General features: G+C 41.8%; 1 long non-coding RNA gene across 1 annotated transcript; it reads left to right on the plus strand.

Moving 5' to 3' along the window:
* Positions 1–3,011: 3,011 nt before the first annotated feature.
* Positions 3,012–11,522, plus strand: LOC128114056 (uncharacterized). Its single transcript, XR_008219716.1, has 3 exons — positions 3,012–3,184; positions 6,932–7,061; positions 11,153–11,522. It is a non-coding gene; the product is annotated as an uncharacterized LOC128114056 (long non-coding RNA).
* Positions 11,523–11,976: the final 454 nt, after the last annotated feature.

The following is an 11,976-nucleotide window of genomic DNA, read 5'->3' on the forward strand; positions in this document are numbered from 1 at the left end:
ATATTTGTTTAAGACAGTTTTTCTTTCTCCCTTTATTTCTTCCATCTGCTGTTGTTTATTTTGTGTATGTTTGGTTAGGGACACACACAATTATATTTTGCATCCTGTTAGTCGGTCATATACTGACAGAGATCCCTGTCTGTCTCAGTGGATAGGCTTGTTTTGCCTTTCTGTATTGATGAACCTGCACAAATTCTGTCTTGGTGCCTTCAACATTGTGTGTCAGCTTTCCTACTTCCTGAGAAGTAAAGTATAGTTAGTCAAGTGGGCTGTCTGGTAATGTTTATTTTAAAAGCCAGGGCCTTTAGCGTATTTACATTTAGTGCAGTTTTTGATCTGTTGGGGTTGATGTCTGCTATCTTATTTGTGTTCTGTTTGTCCTTCCCGACTCACACCCCTGTTCCTTTTTTCCTGATTTCTTCCAAGGTAACTATTCCTGCATTCTTCTTCACTTTAGGCATTCACTATCCCTCCAGTCCTAAAGAAGGGTTCCCCCTTCTCTATACACGTCCCCTCCCTTCGCTGACAGTGAGCTCTGGTCTTTTTGATAATCTGTCTTTTATTACCCTGAATTTCTGTGCTTCTCTTTTCAAAACAATCTCTCTCTTGATTAAGAGTTGGCACATTGAAGTCATCTGAGTGAGTCAAATCTTGGTTTCACAACTCACTCACTGTGTCTCTATGGTCAAATTTCCTAACCTCTGTTTGTCTCCATCTCTCCATTTGAAATATGGAAATTATGTGACTAGGGTTATTATGAGCACCGAACAAGGTCAAGTCTATAAAAACGCTTGACGTTAGCCTGGTATAACGTGTTTGAAAAAGTGTTAACTGTTACTGTTCTTAGGAAGCACGGCGGGTGAGGTAAAGCGGTGGTATTTGGAATTCAAAAATATAGTATCTATCTTTAGTAGGATCACTTCCATTGTCTGCTGGAGTTATTTCTATTAAGGTGTCTTGATAGTTCCTAAACTGAATATGTCAAAACTGAAGCCTTTGCTTTTTTGACACAGAGTCAATCATTCCTGATGTTTTTGGTGGAACTTCTATATATTCAGCTCTCTAAGATGACAAACAGGGTGGGTTCAGACTCCCCCTCTGCCCTCTGTCCTGTCTGTCACTGTCGCTAACCAATTATTTTTCTCTGATGTTCCTGCTTCCTCCTTTTATCCCTTCGTCTGGTGCCTGTGCACGAACACAGGCCTTTCTCACTCCACTTGCTAATTTTAGTCGTTCTAACTTTTGTCCATTCTCCTGTTGAATCTGCACCCCAGCATTGAGAATCTTCTTATAATTCGACCGCTCCATTCCCTTGCTTTGCTTTATGAAACCTCTCCCTAATGCTCATGGCCCCCAGCTCCTTGCAGCTGTGAATGGGAGTCCTTCACAATCAGATCCAATTTGTCCCGTTACTCTCATGACACTAAGACTCCTCCTCATTAATGAGAAGAGGGGTCTGGCATTGGCGGCAGAAAGCAGATCTGAGCACACCTGGAAAGCACCTAGCCTCAGGTCTTCAATAAAAGTGCCATGATCTTGAGGAGGTGCTTGGTTCTAGGGCTAGGAGAAACTGTAAAGCAAACTTGGAATGTCTTGTGGTACCCAAACGTAAGGAGACAAATAAAGGTCAGGCTGTTAAAAACACAAAGGCTCCAACCGGAAAGAGCCATAACAGTCAATCTCTAATCAATTTAGAAACAATAAGAACAGTAGTAAATTTAATCCATGCAACAAATATCCATGATAATTGCCTATATACATAATCAAATAAACTAATTTGGGAGAAGAGACAGCTCTTTCTCACAGTTGTATTTCAATTATAAACTGGAGGAGGAGAGAAAAATAAATAGTGCCTCTCAGACAAACCTCGAGTAATAAATCCTTCTGGAGAAGGTAGCTAGCATAGCAGAGCCGTTTTCTGAGGAGAAACCTGGCAGTCTAGTCAGAAAGCTTATCAACATCATGAGTCCTGAGCTAGGATGTGCTGAGAAGCACAAATGTTTGGTTTTGTGGTAAATTGCCAAAAATGAATAATGCAAATTTGTGTATACTCAATAAATTAACAGTTAATTTACTAGTTAATTGTTAATTGATCAACAGTCTTAGGTATAAAATATAGGTATTGAAATATAACAAGCCTAAAGAATTCTCATAGACTATTATAAACCAAGGAAAAGTTGCAGGAGAATACAGCACGGGATCCTGGGAAAGGTCTTAGAACGTTGGAATATTGCTGAGAAAACTGGAATTTTGGATCAGATCTAAAGTATGCTTATTAATAATGTGTTAATGTCAGTTTCTCATTTAAACACTTTTTAGGTATGTGTCTCTGTCTAGGCTTGCACACAAGAGCGCAGGTCCCTGCAGAGGCCAGCGACACAGGATCTCCCGGAGTTGAAGTGACAGGGAGTTGTGGTGTGCCTGCTGTGGACGCTGGGAACCCCACTTCAGTCTTCCTCAAGAGCAGCAATGTTTTAAATCTCTGAGTCACGTCACCAGCCCCCTAATTTTGTTTTAATCATTGGGATGTGTTTTCATAATATAATAATGTTAAGGGGAGAAAGACAAAGCAAAGCAAAGAAAGATACATACCATTTTTTTTTATCTTGTAAGCCTAAAATTAGTTCAAATTAGCAAGAAGAGAAACATGAAAATCCGATCTACCGGCCGTCTTACAATGGATTCCTAACCTTCATGTCTAGGTTCTCCCTTGCTAAATCCACCTCTGTTTTCATGCGGTCTTTAGAGATGCAAGGCACACGATAACTGGCCCATGCACTTTGTTGTACGGTTGACTCTCACGTGATTTGAGTGCCTATGTCTCCCACAGGTTCACCCCTGAACAGTTGGCCCCCAGTGGTGGCAGTGCTTAAGGGAGCTATGAAAACTCCAGGAGGTGTGTGTGTGGGGGGGGGGGGCTAGCCAGAGGTCATAGGTCACTTGTGGGGCATGTCTTCTGGGGTCTTCCCGACTTCTGATAAGATCTCTTCACTTCTTGTCCTCTCAGCTATGGACAGGACCACTCCTGTCGCTGTGCACGTGGCCACACCTTCGCCAGCGAGAAACTCTGAGCAAAATAAAATTTCCTCTTCTGTCCTGCGATGACAAGAATAACGAATGTCAATCCCAACTGTCTGCTGTTGCCTGAGTTGGCAGCTGATGTGCTGGCTAACAGTTTTAATTCGTGAGTTTTCTCATCATTAAAATGGACGTTTTATTAAAGCATTGCCAAGGTCACGGGAGACTGGAGAAGCAATGTTGAGCACAAAAGGCTTGCACACAGTAGGTGCTCAACACAATTAAGATGCCAGAATAAATGCAGTATCTTTTAGAGGCTCTCTGATTGGCAAGATGACCTCAGTCACTCTGGATCCCTTCAGTATATAACCAATTCAATTCATACCACTTAAATACGTATTTGATATTCAATAAACTGCTCTTAAGTTTAGATAATTCCCTCAATTAAATATAAAATCTCTCGATGCCGAGTCATATTATTCTATCTTGCAGCAACTGCCTTATTCGGCATGCGGCACACAGCGCATGATGGATGTTCACTGACTGACTGATTAGAAACTTGGCAACATGGTATTCTTTCAGCTTCCTAATGAGCTGAAGGTTTCATACACTGATGATATTTAATACACTGAGAAATCTGCAACCAGCAAGTGTGCAGAAATGTTCAAATACAGGACTGGAGAGATGACTTAGCAGTTAAGAGTATGTACTGCTCTTGCAGAGAACTGGGGTCTGTTCCCAGGACCAATATAGGAAGGCTTACAACTGCTTTTCACTCCAGGTCTTCCAGCTGCTATGACGCCCTCTTCTGGCATCTGGGGGTATTCACATGTGCATACACACACACACACACACACACACACACACACACACATGAAATTAAAAGTAAAATCTTTATATATAAAAAAGGAAGTTAGGTGACATCACATTAGTGTGAACATCATCAATTATCAACACTTCCTGAAAGCTTCCCTTGTGCCTGGCTCATCCTTCGCCTTTGGTACCTCTCACACTACTAAAGTCTCAGGTCAAGGATTAGAGAGCTAATCACAAGTAATTAACGCATCAAGAGCAAAGCTCTTGCTCTGTTTTCTTCATTCTCCATCATATCTCTCAACAGACAAAGCTTAACGCGGCTCTTCCATTTCAATACCAGTGACTCGACTCTTCTAAGCCCTAGAATCCCAGACAGAAGGGAAGCACATATTTTTTTCAAGACCATTAGTGCATGTTCCAACCATCCATATATTCATTTTTTTCATTTGATAATATTCACCAGGAAGCCACCTAGCACATGTGATACAGATTCCCTGTGTCTGTCGGGAACAAAACTCCCCAGCGACTGAACCCTTCTGAGAAGCTAACTTGTGGTTAGGAATGACTGCTGCATGGGATTGTGGGTAGACATCAATGGTCTATGCATTCTCCCTTGGAGCCCTCCTGTTCTCCTTCAGTCTCCTGAGGTTGATGGAGATTTGTCAATCATATCTTATGCAAACCACCCTCTCCAAAAGTCAGGCTTGAAGGATGATGACCTTCACACTCAAGACTCAATGCCTCCGAAGCAATCTCCATTATTTGATTCAAACATCAGGAATGAATAGAAGGACCATTACGGAGCTCAGGGGGGTGCTCTGATCCCTTTACATGCCTTCTGGCTTATCCATGTTGACTACGTAGTTATGCCACTGTGGACAGAGTTGAGCAGAATGTAAGTGTTTTCCAGTCTTACTTCCTATGGCATGGGATGTCTGAGCCCCCTTATGCCTTTTTAAAAAGCATTTTATTTGTTATGATGGTGATATATGGGTGGGAGAGTGGGCATGTGGTCAGAGGACAACTTGGCTGAGTTGGTTCTCACCTTGTGCTTTCTACATGGGTTCTGTGGCTAGAACTAAAACGGTCAGGCTTGAGCAACAAGCACTTTCTCTGGCTGAGTGGTCCCTCCCAGGGCCCCGATGTCGTTTTTTGCTGGTGGACTTTGCCTAGAAACACAATGAAGGGAAAGGAAAGAGAGAGGAGCCTTTGGATCTTAGAGTTCCTGAATGATTCTAAACTGTGTTCAGGACTTGATGGAATGGGGTATGTGAAAAAGGTGTAAAGCTTCCAGAATGAACCGGGTTGCCCCCTCTCACCTCTAGCCCCAATCCTATGGCACCCTTAAATAAATGAGGTCAGATTAAAATGTTCCTAAGACTTAAGAGGTGAGATGGTTTGCTTATGCGTATGACCTATGTCATGTCATTCTATCAGACATTATTAATGTTGTAAGGGAAGAACAAGGACACATCCCATAATAATTAGCTTTCAGAAGTAGCAGAGTGACACACAAGCCCAGGATCACCACAATGACACTTGTCACTTACAAAGTCCCTTGGATGGTCTTTGTGAGGCATACATGAGATAATGCCTGTCAGGAGGCCTGATGCATTGTGTGGACCAACGCTGCTCAGTTTGTCTCCTCCAGGTCTGTTAGAAAAAGGTTCTCAAAGAGCAGAACTCAGCCTACTAGCTTAACACTGGTAGGGCTTTCATTGCAAGGCTTGTCACTGGCAAGTACTCTTTCCCATCCCATCGTGAGTCCTCCCAATAAGCTTGTCTCCTCCTCTTATGAAGAATATATCCTTCAGCCTTCAGTCTCACACCAAAAGCAACCGGGCGCCCTAAAACTTAAGCTCGATGCCCACACTAAGCAAGGGGAGAGGAGGGTTTGAACTCAGGTGTGTAGGACCCAAAGCCCTTTCCATTTACCCCACTAAAGGGCTGGCTATGGAGCTTGCCTGATTGAATTACAAATTTCTGTCTGGTTATTACCTTAAATGATTCATTCAAATTGTCTTCATGGTGGTAGGGATATAGCTGAGTCCATTAACGGAGCCCCTCCAAACCGTGCCACAGTTGATAAGTAACTACCAACCAGGAAGCCAGGAAAGCAAATGCCACATAAAATTTCCTATTTTTTTTTTTTAAAGAATTGCAGTTTGTGTAGATAAAAAAAAAAAAAAAAAAAAAAAAAAAAAAAAAGAACTGCAAGGAGATGCAGCCACAGAAAATCTATCAGTTCTTTGCAGTGTCATCAATCACAAAAGCGCAAGGAAAAAAGCAACCTGGACCCAGTACTCATCCTTGTGAATTATTTTTCAGGAAATCCTGCGGCTTGGTTTTTTGGGGGCTGTTTCGTTTCATTTCTTTTTTTCTTTCTCCAGGGAACAATTGCAGCTTAATACAGAAGAGGGACCCCACAATTCACATGGAACCGATTTCTATTTCTTTTTTGCTCTGCTTACACAAAGAAAATGGAAGTTTTCAAAAACAAAACAAAACAGCAAAAAAAGCAGAGAAATACAATACCTTCGGACTAATATAGAAGCGAGTGTCTGCCACTTAGAGATGGTGCCATTGCTCATTACCTGTCCTGACAGCACCTCAAATAAAGAGAAGTCTTAGCAAATTATGCCCCTCATATCACCTACCATAACACAAGGGCTCTATCAGAAGTAATGAAGTAGCCATGTAAGGTCTGGAAGCTGGATGAGGAGAGAGTTGGCCAGAGCTTAACTGCTGGCCCATCTCATTATCTTCCCCTCATATTTTTAACATATGTCCGTAATGTGCAAAATTAAAAAAAAAAAAAAACCCAAAGGTAATTTTCTATTTTATCTGACTCCGTGGAAAGACATTGTTAAATGATCATTGCTTTGATATTAAATAATTTGCATTTGCATACTGACCTTTGAATATGCAAATGAAGAGGACCTTTGTTGCAAGAAAGGAGATTTGATTTGATAATTGTTCTGATGGTAACGGGGTAAGGGGTGGGAGTGAGGGCATGGGGTGGGGGTGGAAGGGACACAGAAGCAGCTTCCTGGAAGGCAGGTTTGGTAAGGCGAAAGCCTTTTGTATTTATGTGCAGGTTCAGAAGAGTGATTGTCTTAGAGCTGTTCAAACCTGTGGCTCCGCAGCTGTAATCAAAACCAGCGGGGGAGGCCCTGACTTATATCCCTGGCAGAGAACTCCTGGAATGCATAATGCATACGGAAGAGGTGAGAGGAATTCAGTCATTCTCCAGGTAACAGTTTTCACGCCTGGCTCTGAGGACACCTGAGAACATGGAAGGTTGTCGCCCCAAATCAAACAATAACTAAACACCCATCCGTTTTCAAATAGGTCTTTTAACACCATCACGCACTGAAGACAATGCTTGATGTTCTCAGAAGTGAGGAGTGAGTCCGTATATGTTCCAGAACAACGATGCAGTGGACCTTTTTTAACCTTGAGCTAAAATATCTTGGTTGTCTGCTCGCCACAATTGTCTCCTCCAGCTGAGCAAGTTCCCCAAACAAGTAGGGCTTGGGCAGTTACTCCTTGGTCTTCAGGCCAAATCAAAGTCTACCATTTTTTCAGTGGTGGAAGTCACTTCTTAGGCAGAGAGAAGTTTCTCGGGGGGGGGGGGGGGGGGGGGAGTCGGGTCTTGGAGAAGACGTTGCGTTTTCTCTGGGTGAGGCTGACGACTCCACCTTCTTTTATTCATATACATTCACATGTACTCTTGGGCGTGTTACTATCTTGTGTGTCTGTTTCTTTCTCTGTAGTGCTGAGCAACATCCTGCTATGGCCTCTTGCTAGCACTTAAGCTATTTATTAATACTGCTCAGGTCTACTAGGGTCATGGGGAGTTAACTTGGGACTTAGAAACATGGAAGCAGACACAACTGAAGCCATCTCAAGTGGATCTGAAACGGAGTGGCAGCACGATGAGATTCACATCACAGTTCAGTGAAAACGAGCTTCCAGCATTCTCTTATATGCCAATGGTGCACAGTCATCCCCGATACCGCTTTAAGCACCATCTTAGAGCTGACAAAACGGGTAAAGGTTAAACTAGGGTTTCACCCAATCTTACACGCTTAATGACTTGGCCAGGAACCAGTGACTCAGAACTTACATAAACCATTAGCTGGCTTTGTAGCTTTGCGGCCTTGAATCAGTCATTTCGTTTATTTGTAAGTTCATTTTTATTGTGGATAGAATTACATATTCTCTGGGCCCTTTTCTATTCTTGACAACCTATGAGGCCCTGTAGAGAATAGTTTGGTATTGAGGAAGGAGAGAAAGACACAGAGACAAGGAAGGGGAGGAGAGAAGATGTCTATGGGTGACTATAATTGAACACACCAGCATCTTTGTGGCTTATTAGGAATCCATTCTTGTGCAGTGTGTCTATATATCACACTACTGCTTTATAAATGAGGAAACTGTAGTGTAGAAAGTTTGTTAACTTGCCAAGGTCACAGCGCGAAGTCAGAGCATCTGGCAGTTTTACTGACAATATTAAATAGTATTCTCTAGATTATCTGAAAAGTCAATACATAAAACACATCTGAAAACGTCTGCTTAATAATGCAGAGATGTGTTTCATGTTGTGTAATCAAAGAGCTTTTGATAGATATAAATCAAATTCTATTTGTCACGGGCAACACTTAAATTTGTTTGATCTTCAATGGATGATACCTCTGTTAGATTTTCCCCCCCTGTACTAGTTCTGTACTGAGCCCTTAACCTTGATCTACTCATTCAGTGCACAATGAAATTTCAGAATTCAATGGACCCTGCGGCGAATCATTCACAATTCTTTTACTGTCTGTTAACAATGAAATCCATTCATTTTCATGGACCTCTAGATCCCAAAGTTTTGATATCTACCAACTGGGGGGAAAATGGCCTCCAATCTAACCTCCTGGACAAAGTTTTAAAAATAACATATGTATGACAAAGATTAGACCAGAGTTGTACTCACAGAAGGCCCCATCTGTTTTGTAAATCTGAATTTTTGCTTTAAATTTTTGCTTATTCAGTTTCTCCAAGAGCTTTTGGTAAACTCATAAATCTTTTGACACATATACATACTATATATATATATATATATATGCATATATATACATATACACACTTTTAAAATCTCAACAGTAAAATAAAATCAAATAACTCATCCCTTTCCTTCTCTCTCTCTTAATTTCCCCATTTGAGAGAAATTATCTTCGTGAAGATTCTTGATGGCAGAAGAATTTGCTTCTCAAATAGAGCGCTCATGTCTGTGTTTCTGCTGGAGGCTGCAGGCATTGGAATGCCTGTTCGCTTCACAGATTCCCATAAAATCCAACTTCTCCCCACCATACATCTTTCTGATTACTGCTCAGCTATATTCATTTTGACAAGGAGAAAAACAGGCTCCATTGTTAAGACCAAAAAGCCTGAATCATTTTGTTTCAGTGACAGCATATGGATCTATTTAGAGGCTGGGCTCCTTCACACGCTTTGTGCCTGGATTAAAATTTCACTTTCTCAACCAGTATGCATGCCTTTAGACAAGAATGTTGTTATTAGTAGAGGAAGAAAATCCTTATGTAAGTATCCTACATTTATACATATCCTGTTATGTGTACACACACAGTATGTGTGCGTATGCTCTATGACCAGCTCTCACCAAAGAGACCATCTCCAAAACAACTGTTAAAACTATCACATCCTGAAAATCTCAGCCCTTGGGTCCTCTGGAGAGTAAGGCATTGTGGTTTACTCATGATAACCAGAAACAGGGAAAAGTTAACTGCTTGGCAGTGGTGGATCATGTTTCTTCAATAATCCATTACGTACCGGACACTGATTTGTTTCAGGTTTAGCCTTTATTCAAACAGCAAATGTAGACAATTCTTTAGCTGCCTGACAGCGGGTTTGACCATGAACTTGCTTCAGAGGACACTTCTTTCCTTCCTTGTCACTCATGGCAATGGAGGCGGGCATCGGGAGCCCGTGTATAGTGAATATCAGTTTGCAGTCCTGAAATTTTGATTGAAATCCAAGTCTTTTGGCACTTCACTACATTTGCCTTTGGCAAAAAGAAACTCTGTTTTCAAAAAGAAACGAGTTGTAAGAGGACTTTATTAAAAAGGGCTCAACCAGCTGTTTAAAAGGCTATTTTGATGATGTCAGTGCCCGGGAATAAAAAACACATGGGCTTCAATTCCGTCTAACTATACAAGCCTTTAAAAATTAAAGGAATTGTGTTGAGAAAAATATGCTGTGGGCATATTAACTGAGAATCAGTCTTCCATGGTTTCTAAAGAGCCTCGTCCTGTCGGGGAGACAACCACAACTATTGATAATCATGAAGACATGTGAGAACAGCTGAATGAGAACCAAGAGGGTCATGTTTGAGTACCCAATTGAGAGTGGGTCCCTCACAGCCAGCAAAAACACTCATAAAGGCCACCCTCCCCTCCCTGCCCAACAATAAAGTAGTAAAGGAGGGAGACTGAATGACCCTCTTCTAAGGAACAGCCACACTTTCTGTGGTGAATTATTTCCTACCTAAGGGTTGACTCGCTTGTGGTGTAGACAAAGCCTGGAGTCTAGGGTACTATTGGGTGTTTACTGTCTATGGAAAGTCATGGAGCTTTCTCCATGTGGCCTTCAAGTCCTGAGCTCATTCTGCTGACACTGAAGGGGGCTTCGGCTTCCATAAATTGAGGGAGAAGAGAGTCTAAACAATTCACTTCTCAATTCTTAAGGTGACATGACATGACACCTCTTTGCAGGCAAAGATGTGGTGGAGTTTTGACAAATGAGTGCATTCATACCCAGATGCTGTGGCAAACACATTGGGAAAGCATGATTGATGTTCCTGAACAGCCACTGCTTGCTCTTAATTTGGTGAAAAATAAAAGTATGTGTCTTCACTTGCTGGCTCTGAGGTCTCCTGGCCATTTCTTTGGGGATGTTGTAATAGGATGTGGGGAACCCGAGGCTGGGGACAGCAGACGGAAATAACCAAATCAGATCTGTCTCAGCGATATCCCAGTGCAAGTTCTTCTTAGCATGACTTTAAAATGGTACTAGCTCTTTAGTTCAACTAGACATAGCGGCCCAGTCTGAGCAAAGTGGCAGGATTAGCCCACCTGTTGCTCTGCAGGATGCCAGCTGTTTAGAAGGTAAGGGAGGGGTTGGCTCTCCCCATTCTTGCCTGGGAGTACAGCGTGCTATGCTCCCTGTTGTGGGTAAATACACACCAGCATATGGTAGATGCTTAAGAAGAAGTTGTCATTTTAAGTAGATGACCGTCATTTGTCATTTGCAGATGCTCTCCATGAAGATAACCATTTCTGTTGCCAGTTGGACAAGGAGCAGAACTAAGAAGCAGAGAGGAGACATGACTTGCTTGTGTCCACACACTCTGACAGAAAGTGACCCAAGGGATATAAAAGTCCAATCCGTCCAATTCCAAAGTACACACGTTTGAAGTTGAACATAGTCACAGAAGTAGCTGAAATGGAAAAAACAGACAATTTGATGGCATGGAGGGACCGGATCTCGCACACTCTCCCGGCAGGAGTGTAAATCAATACAACTACTCTGGAAAACCACTAAACGATCTTGACTTAAGCTGAGCATCTTCACACCTCCACAGTCCTATCACCTCACTTTTAGGAATACAAATGTAAAATGTGTCTTAAAGACTGAAGTGTGTATATAAATGTTCGTAGAAGGCTCCCATATTTATAGTGCCCCAAACCAGAAACAACCAAAATGTCCATCATAGTAGAATTGGTACAAAAGTTGATTTTCATTCATATGGTCCAGTGAAATATGATGCTAAAAATGAGGAGGCCATAGCAGTCAAACACCTGGGTGAAATGTCATACATAAAGGGGAATAAGAGAAAGCATATATAAAGAAGTATGTTCTACTATGACTCATTTATACAAAATTCAAAATGGTGGAAGTCAATTAGATTGGATGGTGATGTCATAGATGGTCCTGGGGGAAGAGGAGGTGACTGAAGAGAAGCATAGATGCATCTTCTGAGGTACCTCGAAATGTTTGTTTCTTATCTGGGTTCTAGGTACTTGGACACGATCACTTAGTAAAATTTTATTGAGAAATACCTGCCGGTGTTACACA

The sequence above is a fragment of the Peromyscus californicus genome, unplaced genomic scaffold (assembly GCF_007827085.1).
Source record: "Peromyscus californicus insignis strain IS unplaced genomic scaffold, ASM782708v3 Scaffold_19__1_contigs__length_69161282, whole genome shotgun sequence".
Taxonomy (NCBI): domain Eukaryota; kingdom Metazoa; phylum Chordata; class Mammalia; order Rodentia; family Cricetidae; genus Peromyscus; species Peromyscus californicus.